Consider the following 18858-nt stretch of genomic DNA (forward strand, 5'->3'; position numbering starts at 1 on the left):
ATCAATCGGACTTGATGATCTTCCACATCAATTGTCCTATCCGACAAATTGTTCGCATTGTCACCTTGGTCGAAGGACATCTCCTTCAACTCCTTCAGTTCTCCAATGCCTTCTTACCTCTTGGTAATTTTGCCAACACCCATGTGTCGTTCTGCACAAGTGAATCCATCTCGTCTTTCATGGCAAACTCCCACTTGCTTGAGTCCTCGTCCTGTAGTGCTTCATCAAAATGTTCTGGCTCACCATCATCTGTCAGTAACAAATGATCCTTCACATTAGCATATTTTGGATTCGGCTTTGGTACACGTGATGATCTCCTTGGGACGAACATCGTAGATGTCTCGGTCTGAACACCTGACTGGTCCTGTGGAGCTGGGGAAGAAACTCCCACTGCTTGTGGAGCGTCTCCCTGTTGCATCTGAGATTCCTCTTCACCTGGAGTCTCTGCTTCTTCCACCACTCTACTTGTCATCCCTGTAGTATCACCCATGTCAACATATTTTTCTTTGTCGACTTGAGTAATTGATCCTTTACCTATGACCCGTGTTGCATCCTTGTCCTTGTATAATACATCTTCATTGAAGGTTACATCTCTGCTCCGGATTGCCTTGTGACTTTCATAGTCCCACAATTTATATCCAAATGCATCACCTCCATAACCAATGAAAATGCATTTCTTTGCCTGTGGCCCTATCTTTTTCCTTTCTGTAGGATTAAGATGAACATAAGCAACACATCCGAAAACTTTCAGATAAGAGAGGTTTACCTTCTTGCTGGTCCAAACCTCTTCTGGAATCCTCATATCTAATGGACTGCTGGGTGTCCGATTGATTAAATAAGCAGCCGTTTCTAAAGCTTGTGCCCAAAAAGCTTCAGGCAACCCGCATTGCAGTCTCATGCACCTTGCTCGTGCATTTAGCGTCCAATTCATACGCTCAGCTACTCCATTCTCCTGTGGTGTCCCTGGGAGCGTCCTCTCCATACGTATCCCATTAGTAGCACAGAGCTGTAAGAATTCCTTCTTGTCATACTCACCACCATTATCTGACCTTATACATTTTAGCTTCAGACCAGTTTCTGTTTCAACCAATGCCTTCCATTTCTGAAATGTATCAAACACATCAGATTTATGTTTCAGAAAATAAATCCATACCTTTCTCGAGTGGTCATCGATGAAGGTAACAAAGTATTGAGCACCACCATGAGAAGAGACATCAGCTGGTCCCCATACATCTGTATGAACCAAGTCCAACTTTTCTTTTCTTAAGCTTCTGCCGCCTCTGTTGAAACTCACCCGCTTTTGCTTTCCCAGAACACATTCTTCACAAAAGCCCATTTCTACAGATTTTACTTCCGGCAAATGACCCGCCGAATGCAGAATCTTCATGTTCTTCTCACTCATATGTCCCAACCTTTTGTGCCATAGTCTGACATCTTCAACACTGCTAGCCACTGCTAGAGTAGGTCTTTCTGAAGCTCGGTAGAGAGTACCATTTCGAAGTCCTCGAAAAGTGAACCTCACAGTCGTCGTCACAAACTTGGCCCACAGAAACCAAGTTCCTCGTCAAATTTGGAACATGTCGCACATCTTTCAGCTTCCACGTCGAACCATTGACTTTCACGTTCACATCACCTACACCGATGATATCACATGCTTCACCATCACCAAGGAAGACTTGGCCAAAGTTCCCTTCCTTGTAAGAGGTCATGATCCCCTTATTTCCTGTAGCATGGAAAGAAGCTCCTGAGTCTACTATCCAAGACTCGTTCATACCGTCCTCGGAGAGTAATAGGAAACTCTCGGTGATCACATTGTTGTCATTAACAATGAAGACTGCATCGTCCTCTGTAGCTGCAACTACATGGACCTCTTGATCACCCCTGTTTCCCGTATTGTTAGCACCCTTTCTTTCTGGACAGTCTTTCTTCATGTGTCCTTCTTTATTACATGTCCAACACACACCTCTAGGTCTAGATTTTGATCTCCCCCTAGATTTACCTCTAAATTTACCTTTAGATTTATCTGAATTTTTATTAAAATTCCTGCCTCTTTCATATTGCATGCTTAAGACGGATCCTGAAGAAGAGCTAGAAGCGGTGTAGCCTCGTTCTAGTCTCCTCTCTTCTTCACCAAGTATCATAGCCGTTACATTTTCCAGCATTAGTTTTTCACTACCCGCCGAGTTGCTTATAGACGTCACAGCCGTATCCCAACTCGACGGTAATGATGATAACAACCTTAATGCTTTAACCTCATCCGAAAATGTAATGTCAACCTTAGAAAGTTGGGAGATAATTGATTTAAACTTTCCAAGGTGAGCAGATACTGTCTCGCCTTCATTCATTTTTAAATTAAATAATTGTTCACACAACATAATTTTACCTGAGGCTAACGACTTCTGATAGAGTCTCTCCAAAGTGTCCATTAAGTCCTTTGTTGTAGATATTTCTTCGACATTGTTGTAAACTTCCTCCGTAAGACACCTACGGATCACGCCAACACACTTGCGGTCAAGAATAGCCCATTCTTCATCATCGAGTTTACCCTTCTTATCCACTCCATGTAATGGAGCATGAAGATCTCTCTCATATAAATAATCCTCCATCTGTGATTTCCAATATGAGAAATTTTTACCATTGAAAACCCAAACCCTTGCAACGTTATCTGATTTATCATCCATAGCTCCAACACCGATATAAACACTATTCACGGCGAAAACACTATTCACGCCGGAAAACACTATTCACGTCAAAAACACTATTCACGTGAATAGTAACTCCGTCCACCGACAACAGAAAAATTCAGCAATTCCTAACCCGGAAGCTCTGATACCAGTTGTTGAGAAAAATAACCACTCTTTATAGGTGATCAGTCTACTTAGAGTTTTTCTCTAATGCGGAAAACCAGGATCTTGGATGAAATGGTGAATAAATAGAAAATAACCACGAAGCAAATGAAGAATAATGACACACAAGATTTATAGAGGTTCGGAGCAAGTCCTACGTCCTCTTTAGCCGCACCGAGCAAATCCACTATGAATATGAAGTTACAACTTACCCGAGTTACCGTACACAAAGTCTAGTGCACTCCCCGGTTACAAATCTCACTACAACTCCCACCCTCACACTTACTCAACTCTCTTGATCTCACACTCTCTCATTCTCTTTCAATTACACAGAAGAGAAACTCTCTGGAGATGGGATGAATATATTGTGAATGAAGAAGCCAATTTATAGGCCTTCATTCACCCGTAAGAGTCAAGAGAACAATTAATGCTTGGCCCAAATTTTCTCCTTCCATCAATACCAAGCTTCCTTTTTTTTTCTTCCTTGAAACAAGGATGGCAGGACACAGGGTATGCTAACAATGCAAAGGAGTTGCATTTGTTGACTTTTATGGCCATATCAATTTTACCCTATTTGGCCCCACCATATGACAAAAATCAGCTCCGATTCCAACACCAAAAAAAAAGAATCCTTTAAAATTTGAATGTTATGGTTATTTTAGCTTATGGCTGGATTGACCCATACATTTGTACTTACAACATTTTTATAAATAAAAAGAAATCATTTCTTTTCTTTCTATCTCCATATTTTAAATTAAACAGTAACCCTTCATTCTCCATAAGTCAACTACCCTTTCATCCTATGTTTTTCACTTGGTAAAATGAAAGGGTGGTATCTTTTTTAATTTATTTGAACAAAAGCATTAAAAGATAAAATTTCTTAAAATAAGATGCAATAGAATGATGAAAGATCTCCCACTTACATACATGATTTTTTTGTTTTCTGCCCTCTATTAACTTTCACTTTTGGAATGAAGTATGAAAACTTCATACCCAAGTTATTAGTTTATTTAGTTTAGTTCTTTCTTTGTTTTTCTTTACTTTTTATTGATTCATCTTCACACTAACTGATTTGTTTTAATTTCAGTTCCCACTAACCCTTTTTGTTTAGTTAGTGTTATTCTTTATACTAATAAAATTATATTCAAAATAGTTTGACTTGGTCCTGTTAGGCTGTTAAACTTTACAATGTATTTGTATTGGCGAATTCTCCAATTCATGTAGCTAAAATTGTTGCAATTTCAATTATTTTGGTACAGGTTCAGTCATATATAAAGTATAAGTCTTTACAAAAATAAATGACTTGGTCGAAACGTCTAGCTCACTTTTTTGCTGAAAAATGCAATGAGGAAACATGACGTTAAACTTTCTCTTTAGCTCCAAGTACTTTAATTAAATTAATATATATATATATATATACAAGGGGAATAGCATATGGCCGAAAAATAATCCACTCTCAACCTTTAGATTTTATTATAAAGTCTTAATAAACTATGCTTCTCTTCGACAAAAAATAAATAAATTACGTTTAATTGTCATTTCAAACAGGGAATAAGAAAAAATTTGGTTCTCGCCTCTCAATTAATTTTGTCACTGTTTATAAACTTACGTTTGATTCCTATCTAAACAAATCCATAAGAACTAATACTATTATAAATATTGTAATTATTTAATTGGCTTAGATTATTATTTTGTGCATAATGGAACAATGATCATACATTCATACCTACCTATTCACGATGTATAGACTATAGTTGACAACAATGCTGGTAATACCTAAACATCTCTCACAATTTACAGGGTGTGATATATATGATCTTTATTAAATGAAGGATGTAAATATAGTTATGTGTTAAGTCGCCGGTCATCCAAATCAAAAGCAATTTGCAATGAGTGGAAAGAACATATACACTATATGCTTGATTGTTAGATACTCCTTCTCATATGTGGGGCTATTCTCACACGCCCTTTCACGTATGGCGTACTTGAGCCTAACACGCTTTTTTTTTTCCAGATGACATAGAGCATGTGTGGCTTTTAAATCAATCACATGTGGGACTATTCTCACATTATGTAAGTCTCCCATATGGGACTATAGGTGTGGAGGCTTACATGATGTGGTCATCAAACTCAAAATCGCAATGAGTGGAGAGGACCTAGACACTATATGTTTGGTTGCTAGATACCCTTTCTCCCATGTGAGACTATTCTCACATTACGTAAGTCTCCACACCTATAACTCTGATGTATAATATTGTGATAGATTAAGATGATCAAATACACTTGATTATGATAGTTTAGCCCCCCATCTAGATAAGAAGTGCCTAGCCACTAGCGCCCCTAACTCTTTGTCATCTAGACCATGCAAAGCTATGAATAGTCCATGATAACCCTTCTTGGAAGGAAATTGAATATTTCTTGACTTCTTACTCCCTTATCTTCATACTCGCACACTTGATCGTCCGAATGTGTTGCAAGTACACCCTCCTACAGAGCTTCCATCTGAGCAGCAGGAGGAAAAGTCAAGAACTTGAGCTTTACTCGATGATAAATGAGATGCCAAAATTTTTGACACATCACGCCCGATCATTCGTCATTAATGATACCTTTCAACTGTCTATTCTTGCGCATCCGAATTACTCTCACCTCCCACAAGGACCGTGTACGCCTTTCTCTTAGAGACTCTAGGTTCCTATCCACTCAAAGTAACAAAACCATCTCGTACAATCGAGTCCCAACCCCTCTACTAGCCAGATTAGACTCTCAACACACTGACTTTTCTCCTAACTTATTCTACTTATTATTTATTTACAGTTGCTAACGAGACCATCAAGGTTCTTTTGGGAGGCACCACCCTGATATCCTAGGGGCTTCACGATCTTTCTCTTGTTTTCTTGTTTGCATATATCTTCGTTAATGTTCGTCGCTGCCATCACAAGATCTGACTAGACAGATCGATTGGTGAATCGGCTCGTTGTCTCGTATATCGACCTATTGAGTATCAGCACTTTAACCATAGACACTTTTTACGGTTTACAATACCTCACTACAACTTTATTTTTTGGATTTAAAGTAGTTGATGTTAATGGGTGGATTAATATGAGTTGATGTGATTGAATGAATTAATATGAGGCTTATTATGATAAGAAAGTTAATACAGGTCAAAAAAAGCTCGCCAAAATTTACGAAATAGTTATCAACGATTTTCATTTTACAGAGAGAAAGCTTATCAAGAGAGAGACAGAGAGAAATCGTGAAAATCGTTAATTTGGATTTTTGCAGAAATCGATATGCAATTTTTTTCTTTTGATAATGTCTTATTAACAGGTTTATCTGGTCAATTATTTGATTAAAATACAGACTTTTCTTATTCTGATTACCATATAAATATGTAGTGGATATTATCATGAAGATTTTGTTGTCACTCTGGTTATGAGTCGAGTTCACTTTATCTCTGTCTTGTCTTAATTAAGAAAGAGCAGGAAACTTCCCTTCTCTAAGTTATAGAGAGATAGACAATAAACGAATACTGACTTATCAGTAATCATTCTTTCGGAATAACCGAGATAGACAAAAAAAAGTAAAATTGGAGGATAAGAAGAATTTATAGAGTCAAGGCGAGAATAAATTCTCATTTTTTAAAGACATTTTACACCCCCGTAACAGTACCAAGAGTTAAGGTGTATGCCTTCGGGATACAACGACTATCATTTCAGAATTTAAAATAACTTCTATATTCAGGAAGCGGACGAACCTTTGCAAATAATATGAGCTCTTGGTCTGATATGGATGGATCTTCTAGACACTTGAATGTTTTAACTTCACTCGGATACTTCTCTCTCGGAATTCCAGACACACTAGAATATTTCTAAAATCAGAATTATATTCCGGACACATCAGAATATTGATTTCAGAAGAAGAGAAGAGAATAGATATAATTCGTTCAGGATGCTTCTTTCTTCAGAATTTTAAGTATACAAGAATATTTCTGAAATCCGAATTATATTCCAAACACACTAGAATACTGATTTCAAAAGAGACTAGAAGAGAAGAAGATAATGAGTTGAATGAAAAAAGAAGTAGGTTTGAGTTGTCTAAATAAGAATCGAATATGAACAAGTGCCTTCTTAGGATCAATGGACATATCCTTTCAAAATGGCAGGCTTAACTTGAAATAATTGTCCATATTAGAGTCAGTGACAATCTGGAGCACTAGATCTAGCTTAAAATCACGGAGAAAACACCTGCCGTTAGATGGCGTTTGATCTAGCTCGAAAACTGCCCAACGAAACAACCAGGTGGCCGTTAGACAAGACCTGACAAAATCCCACCACTATCCCGACTCGAAGGTGACGCGCGTCATTGGATCTCGCAGACTTAACGATTCAGGTCGCGTCCCAACGCCATCCCGAAGATATCAGCGCAAGTCTGTTGGATCGCTCGGATAGAACGTGAGTCGTCCAGATCTGGACATGCTCACTTTGTCCAAATGGCCCTCCAATCTAACCTTGTCAATTAACTTAACCGATCCGAACTTTAGACTTGAATTTCTCATTCATCCGAAATCGAATTCGGGTGATTCTTTGCTCTTAGTTGAAGAGCTCGACGAGATGAACGCAATGATGCACTTACTTTTTGAGTTTGACGAGTCTAGTCAAGCCAAAATCGGCTCCGATTCCAACGGATTTCACCTTCTAATCAAAATTACTACGTTGAATAGATTAACTTTGAAAATTAAAAATTAATTACCGAAGAAACATTTGTGAATGTTAACAATAAATTTCTTACAATTTGATTTAAGAGCACTCAAAAATATAAGCCAGGTGAAATTAATGGCATTAAAAGTGGTATCGATCGATATTAATTAGTTAGTTTTAATGGAGTTTTTTTTTTTGTCAAAAGTGACTATGAAAGTCATTACAATGACACATCAACGGGGATGTGATAAACACGATAATCGCTTAATTTAAACTTCTAACTGCTTCAAATCAAAATTGCAGTGAATGTTTTATCCAAAGTACAAAAAATTAAATGTAATATATATTTTATTTATTTTTTTGAGAAATTGACTACGATCTATGTTAGTGATTACAAGCCATTGATACATCATCAAGATGTGATAAGCACGATAATCGCTTAAGTTAAACCTATAATTAAAGGGGCCTAAAGCCCAACAATTTACAACCTAAAGCCCGACAAACTTACTATTTATACTTTTAATAACAAAAATTCAATAACCATGGGTTCCACCTTGTGTGGGAATCGAACCTTTAACCTCTAGGATTTTGAAGTTTATGTCAATACTATCAACCACTTAAGAAACCAAGTGTTTTTAAGTAAACGATTCATTAATAACAGAGAGTTACAAAATTTAGACCAGAGTTAATACAACTCAACCGAGAGTGGGAACATGGACTAACATGTAACACAAATTAACATCTTAAGGACCATTACGTCAAAATAGAACTAATGGGGGAGGCGGGGGGGTAATACCAAAGCAGCCAGGTTGTTTTCCCATGTATTGAAATTTCTCGAGCAATATCAGATGGGTAAAGAAGAGCCATATGTCCTTGTCGCGCAAGCCGTTGATTTTCGTCAAAATTCTTCAAGGCACCTCCTGATCTACGCCTGAGATTATTTCTAAAACAACCCTATTGTCTCCCTCTGTAATATAATCAGTGATTCCCATCTCAAGCTCCAACCCCAACTCAAACCCTAACACCTCACTGTAAATAGCTTAGAGTTTTAGCCTTTTTAATTTCGTTCCTAAAATAGTTCCTAATGAATCTCTTGCGAAGGCGGCACAAGAAGCTTCCTCTTCTTTAAACAAACCATAGAAGTTAATCTTGAACAAGTGGAATGTATCTTTTGCTGAAATCGGAGCCGATTTTGGCTGGACCCGACTCGTCAAACTCAGAAACGAAATCCGCCATTGCGTTTGTCTCGTTGAGCGCTTCAACTTAGAGCTAAGATCACACAAATCCGATTCGGGACGAATGAAAAATTCAAGTTTAAAGTTTGAACGAAGATCGGTCAAAATAGGGACTAAAGCGTCAAATTGAACAAGTCAATCTGGGGGGTCGTTCGAGCAAAGCGAGCACGTCCAGATCTGGACGGCTCGCGTTAACTCCGCGGGATTTGAAGAGATCTGACGACCGCGCATTGATGTCTTCGGGACAATGTCGGGATGCGTCCAGAATCGTTAGGCCCGCGAGATTCAACGACCCTAGTCTACTCCTCCTCGGGCACCGAGTGGGAAAAGTCAATCTTTTAATCTAATCGTTGATCCTTCATCTGTTAGGCACGCTTCGGAATCAGTCTAGCGTCATCCAGCGGTAGGCGTTCCACCCGAGTTCTTTAGTCTAATCTGACGGTCCAAATTGCACCGACTTTAACATTTTCAATTATTTCAAGTTGATTCCGCCATTTCGAAAGGTTATATCTAATGACCCTAAAAGACACATGTACCTATTCAATTCCTATATAAACAACCCAAAATCATTCCATTCTTCATCCAATTCATTATCTTATTTTCTTCTCATTTAAAATTAGTATTCTGGTGTGTCTGGAAATAATTCTGATTTTAGAAATATTCTAGTATATCTAGAACTTTGAAGAAAGAAGTATCCGAAGGAATTTCGTCTATTCTTTTCTTTTCTTCTCTCTTGAAATCAGTATTTTAGTGTGTCTGGAATATAATTCTAGTTTTAAAAATATTCAGGTGTGCTTGGAATTCCTAAGGGAGAGGTATCCGAGTAAAGCTATAATATTCAAGTGTCTAGAAGATCTATTCGCTTCAGTCCAAGAGCTCATATTATTTACGAAGGCTTGTCCGCTTTCAGAATATAGAAGTACTATCTTAAAATTCTGAAAGGATAGTCGTTGTATCCTGAAGGCATACACTCTAACGTTTGATATACTTTTATGTGGGTGTAAAATGTCTTAAGGAAAGAGAATTTATTCTCGCCTCGACTCCATTAATTTTTGTCCAATTCGATTAATCCGAAAGAAGATATATTGATAAATCATTATTCGCTTATCGTCTATCTCTCTGTAACTTAGAGAAAGAAAGCTTTCTACTTCAACCGAGACTCTGTCTTACTCAAGACAAGACAGAGACAAAGTGACCTTGAATCATAACGCACCAAATGGTAGTTAATATATACTTTCTTTTACCCCTTCACAAAAAAAATATATACTTTCTTTTACCAACCCAATTATTATTGAGAAAAAGCAAAACAATAAAAAGTCAAAAATGTGTATGGAGAAAATACAATCGTCATGATTTGTACCTCTTTTGCAAATGAAAATCTTCATTTAATGTTGACATCGAAAAATCGCCATGAAAATTGTAACAGTGAGTAGAAACAAATTATATAAAAGTAAATAATGTTTAAAAGTAAAAAAAAAGGAAATGCTTCTTAATTTATTACCCATAAGACGACAAGATATAGTTCCAACCAGAGAGAGATAGTGCTTTATAATATAATTTGATCTATCAACTTTCAAGTTATAAGTATATTAAGATTAAGAAACAAAAATATCGTTATTATCTACAAATTAAGGTTAATCATTCTTATTAAGAATCTTAGTTAGTGTAAAGCTTGTGAAGCTTATGTGGGGTTAAAGAATGAGCTCTAATTTGATCCTTCTCCTTTTTCTTTGTAAATTAGTTTTCTAATGAGGAATAAAGCACTAATCAGTATTATCTAAACCCTAATTGCACGCTTTAATTAATTACAGAAATAAGCCAAAAAGGCAAATATCTGACCTCTAAAATAACTCAGGTCCCACTAACCGATTCTGATAATCATTAATTTTGGTCTTTGGTATAGGAAGATCACAACCTCGTATAGGCAGTGCATGAACGAGAGAGAGAGTAGTGTTTTGGTAGGGGGAGAAATAAATCTATTTGTGTATAAAACAACCATAAAATTTATTGAGATAAAAAAGTACTCCTTAAGCCCTAAAACTATATTCAACCAAACAGAAGATGGAAAACTCTAATCGCAAATTGATCAACAACATCACCATCTCCATTAACAATAAAAAAGTTTCATACCTTTACATATTTTCATTGATTTCCTTACCTTTTCCTGGATTAAACTCCATATAGTTGAACAGTAATTTGAAAATTTCAACTCCATTAACTGTTATTACTTTTGCGATGAAGAATATGAGTAAAGAAGAGTAAGAGTTCGATTCCTCGTCTTCTTACCTGGTTAATTTTGTTTTGTTAATTTCGGTTAGAACCTTTATAAAATCTCACGATTTCGTTTATTGGACTGAAAAATCGCCACATTTCTTTTTCAAGCCCACAATTTCGTTTTATCCATTTTTTTTATTAGGGTTATTTCCCTAATGGCCCCCCAACTTTGTGACCAGCTTCCCGCCTGGCCCCCTACTTTACGAAAAATACCCATATGGCCCCCTTCCGTTATAACACCGTCACTCTCTCTCCTCCATCATGTTTTCTCTCTCTGCCAAGTCACGCCACATCATCTGTTACGCCACCTCATCATCTTCTCCGCCATGGGTTGCCGGCCGGCAAAATTTCCGGCCGGCGACCTTCAAATTTTTTTTTCTCTCTCTCTAAAAAAAAAATTCTCACCTCTCTCTCTCTAAACTCCGACGAAGGGAAACCCTTCGCCGGAGTTTAGAGAGAGAGAGGAGAGAATAAAATAAATTTTTTTTTTTTTAGAGAGAGAGAGAAAAAAATTTGAAGGTCGCCGGCCGGCGACCCATGCCGGAGAAGATGATGAGGTGGCGTAACAAATGATGTGGCGTGACTTGGCAGAGAGAGAAAACATGATGGAGGAGAGAGAGTGACGGTGTTATAACGGAAGGGGGTCATATGGGTATTTTTCGTAAAGTAGGGGGTCAGGCGGGAAGCTGGTCACAAAGTTGGGGGCCATTAGGGAAATAACCCTTTTTATTATAATTCCTCATCTCCATTATTTGGCCTCGTGATTCCAGACGCCTTCTCCTGATAATTAGTTATCTGATGGGATCTCCTTACTGATTTCGAGAATAATTTTCATAGCATTTGAGCCCTCTGGCCCATCGGATCCGGTTGTAATTTTCAGGTCTTCTTCCGAAAATATTGTAGGTTTTCAAAATAAATTTGAAAATAAAGTAGGATATGATTCTACGAGGAATCGAGGTGAGATTCGATTACCGAACAATTATGATTTTGTCGGAGTCAGCCCTCCTTCTAGCGCAAATTTGTTGATGTCGAAATTGAGGGGCAAAACTTGCAAGGAACTCGAAAACCTCTCTGACACTCAAGACAGTCAGGATGCCCTTGCAGTTAAAATATTGAATAATGAGTGAACCTTGGTGACTTACTCATTTGATTGAGAGAGATTGTTTGCTCATTGTGAATGGTCCTTCTTCAAGGTGTTTTGATTACCTTTTATAGGTTGCTTTGACCGACTGCAAATAGGTGGCTGAGATCCACCGTGTTTGATTGGAACTATTATTTCGTATATAGAAGATGTTATGATTCCTCTTTGGGATTATACCATATGTTTGATAAATAGAAGTTACCTTATTCAAGGTTAGTTAATGGATTACGCTTCCGAGTTTATAGATTCTTTAGGAGAAGTTTTCTCCTTGTGGGATTCTTGAAGCTCAAGTATGATAAATACTTAAGATCCTCACCGAGTGGGATCTTTAATGAGACTCGAGATTAAGTCGGCGACCATTAGGCACACTTAAACCCCCATGTTTTGGGATTGAGGTTTCAACCCCACTTACGCGGACCTCTGTAATCTTCTTTTAAATATCAGGGCAAACCTAATTGTATTTTAGCAAATGTAGGACTTAGGTGCCTAGGATGATCGTATCGAACTCCTTATTCTAGGCTTGAGTGGCAGACTTCCTTCGGATTCGACCTCCATGTTCACTTGATACGGGTTGACCAGTTCAGCTTTTGGTTTTTTCTTGACTTATTGACCAAAGACAAATGAAGGCAGGTTTTTAGATCATCATCGCTAATTCAGAGAATAATGATTTTTTTGAAGTAAGCTGACAATATTTGAAACTTGTTGTAATGATGACTTGATCGGTTGGGGGAGGGGGGTAGCTGCAAAGACACTTTGATGCTCAAGTCTGCTTAGTGTATAGGTTAGAAATGGAATTAATATCAGATATTAAAGAATGGACGCCCTTCATGGAAAACCAATGATACTTAGGTTTGAATGGTGATGGTAGATCACCTTGTGTGATTTTATCATGTTAAGACATCGGCTTCATGATAGCCACGTGGCATGGCTCTTATAGGAATATCTTTCATCATGGTCGTATCTTCTAACATGATCGGATCTTCTGACAATATATGCTTGTATGTGGAAAGCAGATATTTGGCATTATTTTGGACCTCTCCAGAACTACTATTCTCTCACGAAAAGCATAACTCAAGATGCAAAGCTTACCTATGAAGACCTTCCTAAACTAGGGCTTAAGTGGCATAGCTTACTCGGGTCCAAGGATGAAACTACAGCTAGATCAAAGGGGGCCATAGCCCCCTCGACCTAGCCGTATTGACTACCCTTGTAACCCTAATTCACAAGGATTACAATATTAATTTAAAGAATACATCGAACGCAACAAAAAAGACTCGCAGGCTACTTGGTAGGACCCTTTGCTAATGACCTGAGCGACATGGGTTCGATCCTTTGTGACTACATAAGTTTTACAATGTAGAGTTTCTAAGACTTCTCTAGGGGTGCTTGGAAATGCTACATATACCATCTAATATCTCTTATAAATTTAAATATTGTAATACGGAATTTGAATGTAAAAAACATACAACTTATTTTTGTTGAAAAGCTCATACATATTGTCAATAAATTTTAATTTTTTGAGTTTGAGAAAGAGACGCGCCATTCACATAGATTGGTCAATTAAACAAATTGTAACTCACTTAGCAAAAGTTTAATCTAAAAAATCTCTATTTAGAAGACGGTCTCAAGTGATGAAAGTAAAATGAGGTTAAACAAAATCATAATTTTAATTAACCAATGGTACTAATCTTATTTCGAAATTTATATATATATATATAAAGACTATTTTTATAAGCCGAATATAAGTTTAAAATGTAAATAAACTGTGAAACAAAACAACCAAAATCGTATTACATTGGCCCCCTTTGATCTTTAATCCTAGGTACGCCCCTAATTGGGTCCACTTATATGTTTTGCCTTCATGTCATGACAGAGTTCCAGTTGCTTAGGAGACTCGTACAAACCTCTCTCATGTTAGAGTTAGGCTTAGGTTGCAGAGGATTGTGTGGTCCACCTCTCTAGTGGTGCCCCTCAGGTCAATCTCTAGACTTCTTGACTCGTCAAAGCGGATCAATATTTTGCTATGTTCGAGTGTTACTTTAAGTATGTTCGAATGTAACTAGAATGGTATGCAGTATTTCATGAATTTTGTGCAAAACTCTAACATTTTGGGCCTGTAGGATCCTGGTGTTAATAGCTGCCTGACCAACACTCAGGGTCCAACATGGTTTTCACAAGAGTCTTCATGTATTTGTTATACCATGTGTTTCTCATTTTCTGGCAGGCACCTCTGCGTACAATGTACGAATGATCTTCCTTATTTGTGACTAAAAACTCGAACCGTAGTTTGAAAAGTGGGATTTCCCTACGGGGGATTAAGATTGCTAATTTTGACATCTTTTTTAAATATGAGTGTATCTTTGGTAGTATTAGGGCCTAAGTTTTATTGTCTTATATTCTTTGGAATTTCACCTTGCACAAAATGTCAATTGTGTTGATGTCGAAAAATAGATTTTCGTAAATTAGTCAAGGAATAGGGATTTGATGCATGATAGTGTCCGTTATGATAGAATATTCTATTATGTAGATCGAGATTCCCTCCTCCTGCTCCTTGTTCCTCGCTCTTGCTCCTTGCCCCTCGTTCCTGCTCATTGCTCCTCGCTCCTAGCTCCTAAGAAACCTGGGTGAAACAATCTGCAAAGGGTTCGGAAACCGCTCCGACGCTCAAGATAGCAAGATTACTCTTTGCAGTAAAAGGTTGAATATTGATTGAACCTTCTAAGGGCGAATTGTGATTACTCAGTGGAGGTGATTGTAAGTCATCGTGTCTTGTGGAAGACGATGGAGGACCCTTTTGTAGGCGAGATTCTAGGGCTGATCTGATCGTGTTGTAGACGAAACAGGGATGATACCTCTTAGCTGATCCTGGCCGACCTCCTAGTTTTGGGCGTAGGTGGCGGAGCATCGTCGGTCCTGCTGTCTTAAGCTGGTTTGACCCGTTGGACTTCTGGTCTATTCTTGATTTTTCGACGTCAATCAACGTCTGGACATTTTGTGTATCATCAAATTGGAAGACAAAAAAATTTGTTGCCTGGTTCACTTGATCAAACAAAAACTCTAAACATAAGAAAAGTGTTTTGCTTTTGAGTCACATAAGAAAAGTGTTATTCATGTCAAACTAAATGATATTGAAGATTTAATGTCAACTAAATAATAGTAAAGATGTAATGTCAACTGCTTAATTACATTTTAAGTATTGACTTCTTCAAATATTCCAAATACATTGGCATTATGTGCATGAGTCCTGTATGCATGAAATGACACCTAAATTGCAACAAATGGCTCAATCAGTGAATTGGCATGCAAATGGATTCTTTTCACAAATATTCTTTTTCCGCCTATATGTGATATATAATAATAATCCTAAGTCAATTTTTGAGTCATTTATAAAAATAAAACATAAAAAGTAAAAATGTAATAAATTAACTCAAATTTCTGTTAGGATGATAGATTAAACTTTTAGGTTTATGCTCAAAACAGAAACCAAGATTTAACTGTTGTGAATAGGTGACTTCATTAAAAAAAAAACTGTGAATAGGTATAGCCCTGTTTGATCTCACTTCCACTAATATTTGTAAACGTTGGCAAATATACTAAGGTAATTTTTTAACTTTTTTGTTTATAAATAACATTTTTGCCAAATATACTTTTAGTAATTTTTACATTTTTAAAGCAAAAGTATTTCTACTACATGTAAAAATACTTGTGTTTTTTGCTGTCAAACGACACCTAATTATGACCACAAAAGAGTCATAAAGAGCACAGAAAATTTGGCGTTTCAACAGTTACTAGCTGCGACACATAAAAAAAATCACGTCAGAAGAAAAAATTCAATCCAAAATGTCACATTTGGAGTTGAAATGTCAAATTCGGAATGACTAAGATTAGGTTCGGATGTGATAATGTCACATCTCGAGGGTAAAATGTAAACTGCATGTACTATACATGGGTAATTATCAGGGCCGGTCTCGAAGGTAAAAGGTAAATGTCAAGCGCACATTGGTTATGTTAGGCATAAAATATTAGATTATGTGCAAGATATTTCAAAATGTATTATGCATGAATTTATGCACTATACAAATTACCTGATATCCGGAAGGGTATTTAGAAATGTATTATGCACGAAATTATGCATTATGCGAAATACCGGATAAACAGAAGGTCATTGGAAAATGTATTGTTCATCGGAGAAATATGGCGTTTTGCTCTGTAAATTATGTGATGTACTCATGTACAAAGAGAGATATGTTACTGTACAATTTCTTTTTATCTACCAGAATATACAATTGTTTTTGGAGCAATAGTTAGTTGACGTTACAATTTCTTTTCAGTTTGACTTGACTTTTTGAACCTACTGCTTATTCTTTTTCTGACTAGAACTTCTTCCTTATTGACAATATCGGTTTGGACTTTTAGCCGCATCACCACAAATATTTGTTCTTTTATTTTTTTTTTTGGGTATTTTATGGGTTAATTTCGTTTTGGCCCCCAATTTGTGACCAACTCACCGTTTTGGCCCCAATATGTGTCTGACAGTTCGTTTTGGCCCTCAATTGTGTCCGGGAGTTCGTTTTTTCTCCAATTTTTTGCCAAAGTTACCTATTTTGCCCTTATGATATATTTGTAATTTTCTTTTTTTTCTTTTTCTTGTTTTACTAACTTCCTCTTTTATTTTTTCTCTAACTTATGTTTTTCTCTCTCTTCAGTTTGTTTATCTCTATTGTTTCCACCATCTCAACCTTCCTCTTCATCCACAAATCCCATCATCTCCTACCTTCGTCTCTTCTCACCCTCCTCAGAAAATTTCAAAACAAAAAATCAAATTTTTCTTGAAATAAAAACACAGATTTGTGTATGTTCTTCCAAGAACAAATTGACCCGTTCTTGGAAGAACATATCCGTTCTATTCAGTCTCTTCTTAAAAGAGAAATCGGCAAATACAATAAAATGACAATAGAAGATCAAATAAAATGTGATTCATCTTTTCAGAAAATCTGTTTCAAATTTTGTTCATGATCAAGAACAATCAACATATTAGGGCACCTGAAATGAAAATAATCTTACTAGAAATGAGATGATCTGGAAAATCAACAAATTAGGGCATAAAAAATGAAAATAGTCTTACCAGAAACTACATGATCTGGAACAATCAACAAATTAGGGCAAAAGTGAAATAATCTTACTAGGTATGGAATAATCAACAAATTAATTAGGTAATATTCAGTTTTGTTAATGATCATGAACAATCTTATTATGCAATCCTAAAATTATAATAGATTGATCAATAAATCTAGTATTTAGTGATAGGCATGAGATTTAAAGTTTCCATCTCTCTAAAACCTTCAAGTTTCGGAATTCCCAACAACTTCATCCTTTAAATTCATCCTCCATCTATTTTGAATCTGTAAAAGATGAAGTACCCATTGAGGAAAGGCCACCAACAATATGAAAGGCCACCAAAAATACTTCCCCAATTAAATCTAATCTTGTCAACAGAAGAAACACAAAACCCACTTTTCACATAACTAGCCATAGATATATAAACGACCCTCTTACTTTTTTTGTTTGTTGAGAGAAAACCCACTTACTTAGAAGATCTAAAAAAACTAACAAAACATCAACTCGACTTCAAAATATAAATCAAAATCACCTCTTTTTTGAAGATTTAGCTTAAAAAACTAGGTATTTGTTTCTGGGATTGTATGAATCAACCTTCTTTTGGGAATAAGAGAGAGAAAACAAAATGTAGAGAGAGAAACAAACAAAAGAAAAAAAAATAAGAGAGAGAATCAGAAAAAAGAAAATAAAAAAAAAAAAGAGAGGAAAGAAAATTACAAAAACGCCATAAGGGCAAAATAGGTAACTTTGGTAAAATTTAGGGGTCAAAACGAACTGTCGAACACATATTGGGACCAAAACGGCCAATTGGTCACAAATTAGGAGCCAAAACGGAATTAATCCTTATTTTATTTCAGTCGTTTTCTTCTTGTTTTTCTCCTTGTGTGGTACCTATAGAGATAATGAACGTATAATCTAACATAACCCCAAGCAGCGATCCTGAAAAGACTGCAAATCATACTAGAAAATATGATAAATAAAAAACCTAGATGGGGTGATTTAATCACCTCATCTTACAAGTCCATGTCTTACTTTTTGGGTGTGTGTTGGGTCAACCATCCTATGAGAAGCCAAAATACCCAAGAGTTTGACTTTATAATAGTCAACAGTAGTAGAATAATATTATTGGGTTGAAATCACACAATGGAATTAAGGTCTTCCATTTGTTTGTATAATACTCTCCACAGTAAACGAATTGACCTGCAATGGCACTTTGCACAACACTCCTTAATTTTCAATGCGCACCATGCTTATTGATTTTGGATATATGTGAATATATCTCACATGCAATTAATGTCAAAGCATATAATAACCACAAAAATAACAGCATCATATGACTACTGATATTCAATTGATAAGTATCTACGTCGTCACACATTAATATTTAAATTGATTCATAAAGCTTGCATAGTTGTTGTCTGATTTCGAGCGTACGACTATGTAGATACGACAGTGCCAAACAGTTCCAAGCACAGATAGATCTCCGTGTCCTCAAGTTGGAAGTACTATTTTGATAAGTCGATATCTAGGAGAACATGACAATAAGC

The sequence above is a fragment of the Eschscholzia californica genome, unplaced genomic scaffold (genome assembly GCF_041429995.1).
Source record: "Eschscholzia californica isolate CP2 unplaced genomic scaffold, dmEscCali1.0.p SCAF_5, whole genome shotgun sequence".
Classification (NCBI taxonomy): Eukaryota; Viridiplantae; Streptophyta; class Magnoliopsida; order Ranunculales; family Papaveraceae; genus Eschscholzia; species Eschscholzia californica.